Raw genomic sequence first — 12,557 nt, 5'->3', positions numbered from 1 at the left:
CACCACCGCCCGGCTTCTATAGCATTTTTACATTGTGTTAGGTCACACAGAGATGACTTACTTATGGGAGGATGTGCAAAGGTTCTGACAAACGGACACCATTGTGCAAGGGATGTGAAACTTTCAGATTTATCATATCTGGCAGGTCCTGGAGCCAGTGCCCCAGAGGTAGCGAGGGAAGGCTATCCTCTGAGGCATAGTGAGAACTGTGGGGTGCGGAACACTTGTGCATTGCTAGTGGGAATGTTATCGTGTGTCTACTGTGGCGATAGCTCAGTGGTTCCTCAAAAAGCTAAACACAGAACAAGAAAGTGTGACCCAGCTATGTTGCTACTAGGTATAAACTAAGAAGGAATTAAAAGTAGAGGCATGACAGATATGTTTATGCCAATGTTCACTGCAGCTTAATTCAAAATGGTACCAGTCACTTTTGATCACCGTGACAAACTACCTCAGCGGACCAGCTTAGTGTGGAAACTGTTTATTTGCTCACATGGTTCAGCCCTGATGGAATCCATTGCTCGGGAATCGGGGACAAGATACCCTTCACAAACACCCCCCCCAGGGATTCACTACCTTCACTCAGGCTCCACCCACCACAGTTTCCACTTCAAGTACCCACTCAATTACAAACCTCTCAAAAGACTAATCCATTGATAAGGTCAGAACATTCACGATCCAATCACTTTGCAAATACTCCATCACTGAACATTGCTCTGGGGATCAAGCATTCAACACATGAGCCTTGGGGGAGATATTTCACATTAACCCACAGTAACCAAAAGATAGATTGACTTGAGTTCAATAGATGAGCAAGTAAGAAAAAAAATGTGACATATATGTATTATACAATGAAATATATTTATTTATTATTATTTTATATGTATTTATTATGATCACTTCCCAGGTCACTGCTGCATGGCCCCAGTTTTCATCTGGGAGGCTTCCCACAGGACATGCAGCAGTGACCTGGGAAGTGATTTTTGGATGCTGTACAGACATCTGTAATGAAGCCCCAGGTGACTGAGACCAGCAGACATAGGCTATCATTCTGTTTGAACTCTCCTCACTAGGGCATGTGCGGCTCTTTCGTTTAGGACTTGCAGATATTTAAAACAAATCACACACCACAGACACCCCTGGATAAAGGGGTGAGTCTGGCATTGACAGGTCCCAGGATGATGGAAGCTTCCTGTAGTTACCATGTCCAACCTTGTCACTTACTTATGTACTGGGAAAAACAAACTACTCTACAGTAAACATGGTAGATAGAGTTTAACAGGCACCTAAAACTCATGTCTTCAATATACATTTATTAAGGTCACTCCATAGACACTGTGGTGACAAGGAGGAATCTGAATGATTCATATGTAGGAGAATTATGCCTCCAGGGTCTGAGGACCATGCCTCTATTAGTATCGTTTGTGGCTAGTCTGTGGCTGGGTCTGAGGGCTGCCCTCAGAGCCTGAATTATGGGCAGTGCAGGAACATGGAAGGCTCACCACTACCACTACTACCCAGGACCCCTTCAAGAGCCTCTCAAAGTAGACACGGATACAGAGACATATGCACCTAAGGACAAGATGCAAAGCTACCACTCCCCACAAACTTGTGCAATGGTGTCATGTCAGAATCTCCTTGTTCCAGATGGCATGCTGAAGCCTGTTGGGGACTTGTTTGTCATCCTTGAGCAGAGCTATCTTGTCATTCACAAGTGTCACAAAATGAGCTCAAGATTCAAGATCCTGCAGAAGAATGAGGAGGCATGCTGGACTTAGAGTGAATTCAGGTACATATCTGGGTGAGCAGAAAGGATGCCAAGCCTGCCCTGGGTCTTCTGGGCTAGCTCCAGACTCCCTTGATGGCAGTTTTGAGGGATGGTGGCACTCAGACCACCAAGCTCATACAGCTGCTCTTTGACAATTCACTGGAACCTCCTTCTTTTAATCCTCCAGAACTCTGGTTCTGAGCTCTAAACTCAGGGCCTGCATGAGTCAGGGTCAGGCTGACCTCCTTGGCTCTGGAGCCGGGACACCCTCTAGGCCATACAAAACTGACACCAAGTCCTGCTACGCAGATGAGCCAGCTGAGAACAAGGTCATGGGCTTCACAGAATGGTTGTTGAAGAGGTTGTTCAGTTGATTTCCGAAGCTTGTTGAAGAGGCAGGAGCAGAGGCTGAGCTCAGTTCTGGGCATTGTCCATGTGACAATTATTATTGGCTTCCTGATAACCGAAGATGGAGAACATATGCCACTGGGATCTAGGGAGGAGCCATAAATGTCCACTCCTCAAGTTAGGCTAAGTGTCCCCTAGAGACTAGGCTACACAGAAGAAGAGGGAAAGGCCTTTCTCCTCACCGGGTCTCTTGGGTCCCTGTGGAACCCCTCAGCACTATTCCCCACCTGACAAGACCCCAGCACTACTTCTCAACACTAGCCTCATCACCAGCACCCCAGTTTCAGCATAAAAGGTGAGCAACAGTAATGGGGGAAAAACAGACAGGTACCCCCATTTTATGAGATAGCCTTGGACACAGGCAAAGGAGAAAGACGTGAATATTTACTACACACTTGATATGTATTTTCACTCAAGCCAGTGAAGTGGGTGAGTTTTCTATTTTATAGAAAGCCAAGAGAAATTGATGTACAAAGATGCTAATTCTGCAATTTGCCCCAAACCACAGCACTGCTGAGGAATGAGACTGAAATGGGAACTTAGGTCTCCCTGACAGACAGAAAATAAGCCTGGGAAACCAAGTGTGTCTTTTGGAAAAGAAATGGTATAAACACCGAGCTGCATGTAAAAGCAATATAGTAAGAAATCAGATTCATTGTAAAAGTTCAAAATTTTAAAGGTCATGGATGCATGCAGGATATGAGACATTTCAGATAAGTTTTCAGAAAATAATAGACCCCCGTCCCTGACTGAGCCCTTCTGGACTCCGGAGGCCCAAGCACCTACTGTGAATCCTATGCAGCCTTGGATAAGCTGCTGAAACCTCTACAGAGTCGGGCTCAAGAGCTCCCAGGAGTGAGCTGGCAAAGCAAGGAAAGTGGAGGATGTGGATGTGAGGGACAAATTCTAGAAATGTAGATGTGGCTGAGAAAGAAGAAGCCAGTAGACATCTGGAAGAGAGACCAAGGCTTGTGGACCAGGCAAGCAGTGAACATGACTGAGACCAGCTCCTGGTAGGAGCAAGGAGCAGATCCCCAGAAAGACCTAGGGTTGGGGAGGGCACCTGATGATGGCCTCCATGTGCTAAGACCTCTTCTGACTGCCCTACTGACTAGTAGATTTTTAAAAATAAGGGCTGTTCTGTGATGTCAGGAAGAGCAGATCAGAAAGGGCATCTATCTTGTGCTCTGATGGTAAAGCTAGGGATCCAGGCTGTTCCTTCAGAGCTGGTTTCTGTAACATCTAGGGATCACCACAGAGTTGGTGCAGAGATGATAAATAAGTATCTATTCATTAGATAGACTAATAAATCAGGAGCGCTCGTTTCGGAGCCAATTCCACTTCTTCGGGAATCTGAACCAATCAGTGTGGCCTCTTGATATCATTTTCGTTTGTTGATTGAAGAGCTTGGCTTGGACAGCCTCCAGCTCAGGTACTTAGTGGCCTCATGGCTGAGGTCTCTGAGTCTCCGAGGCCCAGGGCCAATAATATTCTTGGACAAAGAACAAGTGACTGCTGAGCTGGAACGAGACAGGGAGAGGAGAGCAGGGGGTAAAGGGTGGGCTGCCATGCAAGAGTCACTGGACATCTGAGCTCAGTTCTGCTATGGTGCTGATTGGAGGCCGTTGCCAGGAGTAACGACTCCCAGACATTTATTCCCATGTTGTTCTCTGTATGTGATCTGAGGGCGTTCCACTGGCCAAGACTGACCGTAGCCCCTGGCTGTGGGTGGCAGGTATCTGCAGAGGGCAGCCTGCAGGTGTGAACAGTGAGCACGGAGGCTTTGCAGCCCTCACATTATTGATGTGTTGTCCCCAGGGTGGGGAGGCGAGGCCTGGAGCATAGCCACGGGTCTTAGGTGTGTGTGAAGTTTTCCATCCCTGTGAAGTGAAAGCTCATGTCTTATTTTACAGATGGGGCTCTATGAGTTTGGTTCCACTCAATTTCCAAAGCCTAATGAATAGTGTCCATTTATTGGCCTCTTAACCATTCTAGGCTTTTCAGCATATATTAAATCAGAACAGCTAAAGGAAATCTTCATTATCCCTAATTTCCATATAACAACCAACTAAAAGTTATAGGACCAAGGTCCTAAAGCTACCACAAAAAAACAGAATTTGAGAGAATATGAAACAGGAGTCTTTGTGAGCTCTGGACCTCACATTCTTGTCCTTGCTTACCTCCTGGAGGCTCTGATAAATCAAAGTTCTGGACCTACAGAGCTAGAGTGAAAGGCTGGCTGTGGCACAGGGCCATCCCAGCCAGGATGCAGATACCCTGTGAGGACTAGCAAGCAGCCAGCCCCAATTTCTCGTACTAGTTTTCTCCTTCGTTCTCATCTTACTGAGAGAACATTCCTATCAGGGCCTCATTAACTCCCTTCTGTTCTTGTTGAAGAAACTATTACACCCATGCTTGTTTAAAGGAAGCACAAGGAATGTTTTATTCAGGGCTGTCATAGGAGATGGGGTGGGGAGTGGTGTTCAGCTCTAAGCACAGAGACTAGTGTAACTTATAGCCAAAGAGCTGAGATGGGGACTGCTGGATACAGAAAATCACTAAGAGGAAAAGGCAGGGGTAGGTGGACTCTTGCTAAGCCAACTTAGAAGGGTTCTTGCTGGGGGTAGGCCAGGGTGATCAGGTGTCAAGGGTGAAGCACTCTCTCTAGACTGACTTTCTAGACTTGGTAATGGTGGATACAGACACAGGAGCCCAAAGTCAAGACCATTGAAACGAGGCTCAGAGGAGCTCGCCAGAAGTTTGGTCAAGGAGTCCTTGTCACATGACATAATGGTCCAGTTAACACCGATGAAGCCACACACTTGGGTTTACTACCTTTCCATGGTGACCTTCAAAATAACCCTGGAGTGCAGGACCAGTTGACACTAGTTTGTTTCACCAACTAAAGATCTTTCCAAAAGAAAAACTGCTGTTGGAAGGGAATGAAAGGGGTGGAATTTGAACCCAGAACGTCTTGCTTCCCACCCACCGTCGTAACCACCAGAAGACACAGATTCCCATCTTGTTCATTCTCTAATGGGCTTAATGACTCCATCCATCATCAACTTAGGCCTGAAAGGACCCAAAGAGATGGGCTGTCACAGGACCACGGCCACCCCTTCACACACTTCAGTTTCTTTGAGGCCGCTAAGGAGACAGTGCTATGATGGATACTCCATGATGTGATCTGACAAAAAAGAAAAAAAAAGGCATTGTCATACAAAGGAGGAAATGGGGGCAGACTCCTGTGTTCACTTCTATTTTCGTTGTGCTCTGCTTTTGTTTAGTAATAAGGGGGCGGAGACCAAACCAGAGCACTCAAGTGTAGCAAGAATTTTTTATTCCCAGGAACTAAAAACAAGACAAGTTTTAATTCATTTCAATTTTATTTCAGTTTTGCCAGTGGACATCTGTGCTTATGGGCTTGGAAGCTGTAATACATGGCTAGTTCTTTCCAGTAATTTTCTTTTGATAATTCCTCTGACAGTGTGAAGCCAAGGGTCCCAAGCATGGATTAAATCTCTTATGACAATACTTTGCCAGATCTGCATGGCAAACTGCTCCTTTTCTTTTTATGCTAAAATAATAGGAAGGAAAACCACTCCAATTTATCAGAGGGAGAAGCAGCAGAGGAAGCATTAAGGAATCTTACGTTTCCCTGGCTCTGCTACCCACTGGCTAACTGCAGCTGGGGCAGATGACCTGACCTGGATGAATTTCTTGTCCCATGATGCAAAATACAATGTTTTGACAGCTTGATCTTCATGGTCCTTTCAAACTTGATGTTTCTGGAGTTTCTCATACAAAGGGGCACCAGATGGCTTTCATTATGTCAGCCCTATGTATACATACATATAAACACACACACATGTGCACACACATACATATGTAACCATACATAAATGCATGAGTGTTGGCAGCTTCATGGCATCCCCTCAGAGCTTCCTTTCATACACATTCCTTCTTCCGCCTTCTACATTTCCTTCACTACCTACACCCTGAGAAAAAGACACTCCTGCTTTTTCCCAGAGCGCCTCCCATTGCTCTGCACTGCTCCCTACACTGTCTGCTGCGCTCCTTTCAGTGGACAAGGCCTCCTCCTTCCATTCCTAGGCCTCTCTCTCAGATACTTGGTTTCCCTCTATTGAAATTATATCATTAGCAATCCACAGAGTCTATTTAATGAGCAAAGGAATTTATTTGGGAGTTAACTCACAAGACAGAATCAAAGAATTTGTCGCAGGATCTTGGAAGGGTGAGGCACGGTCCAATGCGGTTCTCTGGCAAGCTCTGCCCTGGTCCATTCCAGCATCCAAAACCACAAGGTAGCAAAGAGAGAGCTGTACATGCATCCCAGGTCTTAAGGGTCCCCCAGTGGCCACACCCCAGGGGCATGTACCTCAAGGTCATAGGCAGGTGTAATAGTTACAGCTGCCTCACTATGGGCGATGCTTCAGGGCACGGCTCAAAAAACTCCCACTACATTCCTCCAACTAGACTCCTGACCTCCTCTGTAGAGTGCTTCGAAACTCTTTCCTCTCAAGTCCTTCCCAGTCCATCCAGCTAAAGCTCCCAGAGCGATGACTGCCTTGATGCCCTCACAAACCTTGAAATGTTGATGGTTCTCATCTTAGAGGGCCGTGGTTCTCAACCTTCCCAATGCTGTGACCCCTTAATACAGTTCCTCAGGTTGCGGTAGCCCCCAACCACACAATGATTTTCATTGCTACTTCATAACTGCAATTTTGCTACTGTTATTAATTGTAATGTAAATATCATTTTTTTTAAAAAAAAATGTGTTTTCCAAGGGTTTTAGGTGACCCCTGTGAAAGGGTCATTCAACAACCCCCTAAGGTTGAGAACCACTGTTACAGTATGTCCAACGGTAGCTCTTTCTTTTGACAACCACTGTTACAGTATGTCCAACGGTAGCTCTTTCTTTTGACAACCACTGTTACAGTATGTCCAGGGGTAGCTCTTTCTTTTAACTCCATGAAGACTCATGCAGCATCTGCCACGTCCCTCCTGTCTACCCTCCCTCATCCCCCAGCTTCTGGGTCAGGCACAGATCTGAACTTCCTCGTTCTTCTCGTGTTCTTCTCCAAACCCTCCCAGGTGGGCTGCTCTCTGGAATCCACCCTGTGCTTCTTTTCCTGTCCTCCTTTTTCAAGTCCGTCCCTTGATGATCTCACCTGCCAGCCTCCGCAGCTTTCTCCAGACCTCCAGGCTTCCTCTTCCAGCTAAGCTCTCTGTCACACCAGCTGACAATACTGACACTTTCCCTTCCCTCGCCATTTATAACTCTGTCCCTTAATGCCTCTTGTCTCTGTTCTGTGTTTTGTAGTCCTAGGGATCAGATCCATGACCTGGCATATGTCAGCAAAATGTTCTACCACTGATCCTACTTCCTTTGAGTTCTCCGTTATTTTGGTCCTACTATATGGAGATATAATTAACAAATGAAAATTACATATGTTTACTGAATTGTCCCTGATCAGTCCAGTTCTTCACTCACTTAGAGTGTGACAGCAAGCTCTTCCTCCTTGGTCTAATCATTCAGCTTTACAAACTAGCCCTCAAAGTGTCACCACAGCCCTTCCTGAAATACAGTTTAACTATATCATTTTTCTTTTCCAAACCAACACTCACATTTCCCAGAGCAGGCTTCTTCCACTGCATTTTAATAGCTGATAGGATTTAAAAAAATCAAAATTGAAAATTGATTTATCAAAACACATTTCATTAAATATTTCTTTACTGTAGATACTCAAGACAAGTTAACCATCACTTTGAATCCCCAAGGCAGTGTGAAAGTAGATTACTTCTCAATTTCATCTAATCTTTAGAGCATTTGCATTTTAGGAAAGATGCTGGAGTGGTGGAGCTAGCAGGTCCCCAAGTCTGCTTGGAGAAGAGCTCCTCAGGACAGTTGCTCCACTAGAAACACCTGGACCATTAGGTAGGCGAGAATAAACCATTGTGTTCAGCCTTTAAGCCTCAGAGTTGTTAGTTAGTTAGTCTATGTGTTCAATACAGAATGCTTTCAGGTTAAGTTGCATGTCAAGAAATAAATGATCATTTTCATCCCAGCCTGCGGGGGGGGGGGGGGGGCTAATAACAGTAATAAGTCATATGAATGGTACTCTTCAGTAGTACTGTGATAAACTGTTAGCTGATTTCATTCTCTTGACCAGTAAGGTATTGTCATTGTCCCATTTCACAGATAGAGAAACTAAAGCTTAGAGAGGTAAGTTGAAGACAAGAGACTCAGAATTTGAACATAGGTCATTTGGCTTCTGTCCTTGATATTAATCCCATGAGGTCCCTATCTCCAGGTCCAGGTGATAAGATCAGAAAGGGTGGGCTTCTGACACAGCTTGGGTGGTTATTAGGTTAACAACATCTGGATGATTTACTCTCAGGGTTTTTATTTAGGCATTTTTGGTTGTCAAAACTGGGAGGTACTCCTGGAGTCTAGTAACTAGAGACCAAAGATGCTTCTAAAACAGTCTACAGTGCACAGGGCAGCCCTGCGACAAAGAGCTGTCTATTCATAATGCTATCGTGCTAAGGTTGAAAAACTTGGACTAAACATTTTATGTATTTAGGCAACAGAGCTCCAAAGATTCAGAATAAATTCACACTCTTATTTAGAATAATAAGTGCACTAGACACTTTGCCTTATACTTTAGTATCCTAAAGAACAGGACAAAAAATTGCTTGGCTATTTGGAGAGGGAAACCAGCTCACAAAGACTGGCCACAGACGAAGAATTTGGTTTGGCAGGACTTCAGAAACAGTATATGGTAGCAGAATAAATTCTCCTGAATGAATGCCAAGGCTTTCTGGTTTCCTAGTAACATAATTTCCCTGAGATTCCTCTCATATTTGAATTTTCAGCATCCTGACACCTATTCTACAGCAAAGCAACAAAAGAAATTTTAGGAAAAGACATTGGCAGAGTTTTGGGGAGAGGGAAAGAAATCTAGTGAACATCTGGTCCAACACCTGTCCACATCGTCTGGTGTAAAATGCTCATACTCCAACATCATATGATGCAAAGATGTCCTCATCACAAGAGTCCCAGTCCATTTCCAAAAGCACCATTGAGTTCATTTTGTGTTGGCTAACTACTCCTGGGCATGGGGCCTACCCAGAAGCATGGTTAGTATACCTGGTGTGACTCCATTGGAGAAAACTTTTTTTTTTTGTCAACAGGTATCAGTTGCAGAGATCTTCTTGGTTAGGATGGGACCTATGTCCACTTCTTCCTTGCAGTATTGAGACATTGCAGGCCTTGTGCATGCTGCCATAATCTCTCTGAGTTCATATGTGCATCAGTCCTGCTGTGTCTGAAAGAGTTTCCTTGGAGTCATCCATCACCTCTGGCTCTAAAATCTTTCCACTTCCTCTTCTGCATAGAGCCCTGATCCCTGAGGGGAGGGGTAGAATAAAGACATCTTATTTATGACAGGGTGCATGCCAAGGTCTCTCACTCTCTGCACACTGTGGGTCTCTGTTTCAGTTCCAATCTACTGCAAGAAGAACTTTCTCTGATGACGGATAAGCGTGGCACTAATCTCCGGGTACAGCAGAATGTCATTAGGAGTCACTTTATTGCTGTGTTCCTTTAATAGAACAATAGTATTTAGCTTTCTGTGAGGCCCGTGATCTATCCAGTCTCAGGTTCTTGGCCACTCCACCAGTGTCGGGCCTGGCTCCATCTCATGGAGTGGGCCTTAAATCTAATCAGAGAGTGGCTTGTTAGTCCTATCATATCAGTACCACTGTTATACCAGCACATCTCGCAGGCAGGTCAAAGTTGTAGGTCACAGGGTCTGTAGGGTGGATTGACGGTTGCCTTTCTCCCTGTAGCATGCAGAGTACCTTCCAATACCACACACACTAGTCAGTAGGAACGAAGACTGTAGTGAGGCATCAGCTCGAATTCTCAGTGTTCAAGGAGCTATGTGAGCGCAATCTTCACCAAAAGAACCTTTCTATCAGTTTGTGGAGAGTAGCCCAAGATGTTTGGGGTTCCCATGGGACCCCTTTGGCCAACAACTCAACAATACATAATCCATTCCTGTCACGGGAGGTCTTAGTTGGTGGGATAAGATGTCTAGTTGGGGCACAGTCTCCCCATTATTTTGTGATTCCATTCAGATTTTTTAAATATATGTATATATCTTAGGAATCTTCTACAGTAGCAGGTTTCCATATGGCCTATAAAAGTTCCCTTCATGTTAGTTATCCATCCCCACATTCTCTCCTTCCCCCTCCTCCCCATTTAGTCCTCCGGTTCCATTTCCCCCTCACCTCTCCATAGCAATATATTCTATTTCCCCTTCCTCGGGAGATCCTCTTCTACGCTCTAGTCCCTGACTAAGTACCTAACCTCTCTTGTTATATGGATTCTAGCATGAATACTGCTTAAAAGCTCACATATACCTATAAAAGAAAACATGCAATATTTTCTTTTGGGGTGTGGATTGCCTCGCTCAGCATGACTTTTTCTAGCTCCATCCATTTTCCTGTGAATTTTATTATTTCTTTTTTTCTTAACAGCTGAATGATACCCCACTGTATAAATGTTCCACAGCTTCATTATCCATCTAGGCTGTTCCCGACTTCTGGTTATTATGAGGAGAGCAGCAATAAACATGGAGGAGCAAATGTTTCTGTAGTAGGATGTAGAGTCCTTTGGGTAGATGTCCAACAGTGATAGAGCTGTATCTTGAGGTAGATCTATTCCCAGCTTCCTGAGGAACTGTCACACTGATTTCCACAGTGACTGTACAAGTTTCCACTCCCACTAGCAATGAATAAATGTTCCCCCTCCCCCCACATTCCCACAGCATGTCCTGTCAATTGTTTTATTATTACGACCATTCTGGCTGGTGAAAGATGAAATTTTAAAAGAGTTTTTATATATGTATTTCCCTGATGGCTAAGGATGTTGGACATTTCTTTAAGTGTTTCTCAGTCACTTGTGCCTCATCTTTGGAGAACTCTCTGTTTAGTTCTATACACCATTTTTCAGTTGGTTTATTGGACTTCTTGGTGTCTAGTTTGTTTTTTAGTTCTTTATATATTTTAGATACTGCCACTCTGTCAGATGTGAAAGTGGAGAAGATCTACTCCCATCCTGCAGCCTGCCACTTTGCCCAAATGATGGTGTCCTTTGCAATACAGAAGCTTTTCATCTCTATAGCTCTGTAGTACAACTTGAAGTCAGGGATGATGATACCTCCAGGAGTTATTTTATTATTCAGGCTTGTTTTAGCTATCCTGTTTTTTTTTCTGTTTCCACATGAAGTTTAAAATTGTCCTGTGATTTCTGTGAAGAATTCTGTTGGAATTTTGATGGGGATTGCATTGAATCTGTAGATTGCTTTTGGTAGGATGGTCATTTTTACTAAATTAATCCTACTGATCCATGAGCACGGGAGATCTTTCCATCTTCTGATATCTTCTTCAATTTCTTTCTTCAATTTTATTATACAGGTACGGTATGTTGTATATTCATTTTCATTCAATTCTAGAAAGTCTTTCATTTCTTTCTTAATTTCTGCCTTGACCTATTTTTCATTCAGTAGAGAGTTGTTCAGTTCACATGAGTTTGTAAGCTTTCTGTGTTGTTGATATGTAGCTTTAATCTGTGGTGATCAGATAGCATGCAAGGTGTTGTTACAATTTTCTTGTATCTGTTGAGACTTTCTCTGTGTCCAAGTATGTCACCAGCTTTGGAGAAAGGTCCACAAGCTGCTGAAAAGAAAGTATATTCTTTTGTATTTGAGTCAAGTATTCTGTAGCTACTTGCTGTTTGACTTACGACATTATAACGCCAGCATTTCTACTTAGTTTTTGTGTAGATGCCTGGTCTATTGGCAAGAGTGGGGTACTGAAGTCACCCACTGTCACTGTGTGAGGATCAATATGTGGTTCCAGCTGTAGTAGTGCTGTTTATGAATGTGGGTGGCCTTGTGTTTGATGCAGAGATGTTAAGAATTGCACTGTCCTCTTGGTGGATTTTTCCTTTGTTGAATATGTGGTGTCCTCCCCTATCTCTTCTGATTAGTTTTGGGTTGAAGTATGTTTTGTCAGGTATTAAAATGGCTTTGCCTGCTTGCTTCTTGGGCCCATTTACTTGGAATTTCTCCATTCTTTTCCCTGCAGTGATGTCTATCCTTGGTGGTAAGCTGTGTTTGCTGGATGCAGCAGGAAGATGGATCCTGTTTTCTGAAGTTTGGTGGGTGGCAGAGAGGAATGGAGATGGCCTGGGAGGAAAGGCTGGTTCTTGTTTGTCTGTTTCGGGGAGTTGCTTTTGAGGTGATATCTTGCTATGTAGCTCAGGCTGGCCTCAACTCCTGGACTCAAG

Source organism: Peromyscus californicus, unplaced genomic scaffold, assembly GCF_007827085.1.
Source record: "Peromyscus californicus insignis strain IS unplaced genomic scaffold, ASM782708v3 Scaffold_11__1_contigs__length_118956290, whole genome shotgun sequence".
Taxonomy (NCBI): Eukaryota; Metazoa; Chordata; class Mammalia; order Rodentia; family Cricetidae; genus Peromyscus; species Peromyscus californicus.
This window is presented reverse-complemented; position numbering follows the sequence as displayed.